Raw genomic sequence first — 821 nt, 5'->3', positions numbered from 1 at the left:
GTTGGGATTACAGGCATGAGCCACCATGCCTGGCCGCAAAAGAGTCTTCAGAGAAAATTATTGTAATCCATAGAAAAAACAACTGTTTTATTTAATAATGACTGTCAGTGTAGCCTTGTTCCTGGAATTGAATCTCCCGCAATACTAAACCTAGTACTTCTTATTCAAGTAATTACTCTTGAGGGCCAGGCGCGGTGGTGGCTCACGTCTGTAATCCCAGCACTTTGGGAGGCTGAGGCAGGCCGATCGCCTGAGGTCAGCAGTTTGAGACCAGCATGGCCAACATGGTGAAACCCCGTCTCTACTAAAAATAGAAAAATTGGCCGGGCGTGGTGGCGTGTGCCTGTAGTCCCAGCTACTCCGGAGGCTGAGGCAGGAGAATCGCCTGAACCTGAGAGGCGGAGGTTGCAGTGAGCCGAGATCGCGCCACTGCACTCCAGCCTGGGTGACAAGAGCAAGACTCCGTCTCAAAAAATAAAAAAGAAAAGAAAAGAAAAAGTAATTACTCTTGCATCAGTGAATTGTGCCAGGTGAAAATTATTAAAAGTAGTTGGTGGAACCGATAAGCTAATTTTATCTATTTCCTGCTTGCTGTGGTTTTCCTGTTTCTTATTGACCAAGAAAACACTGGAAAGCATTACCAAAAGGCACAGTATTGAAAGGAGGAGTAATTGAGAATACCTACTCATTCCTACTTTAAAACATTAATTGGATTGTATACGTTTAGTAATGCCATAGAAAACTTCAGCTCTAAAGCAAGTGAAATAATGCAAAACTAAAAATCTCACCAGATGCAGTGGCTCACGCCTGTAATCCCAACA

The sequence above is a fragment of the Pan paniscus genome, chromosome 3 (genome assembly GCF_029289425.2).
Source record: "Pan paniscus chromosome 3, NHGRI_mPanPan1-v2.0_pri, whole genome shotgun sequence".
In the NCBI taxonomy this organism is placed as follows: domain Eukaryota; kingdom Metazoa; phylum Chordata; class Mammalia; order Primates; family Hominidae; genus Pan; species Pan paniscus.
Note: the sequence above shows the minus strand (reverse complement) of the source record.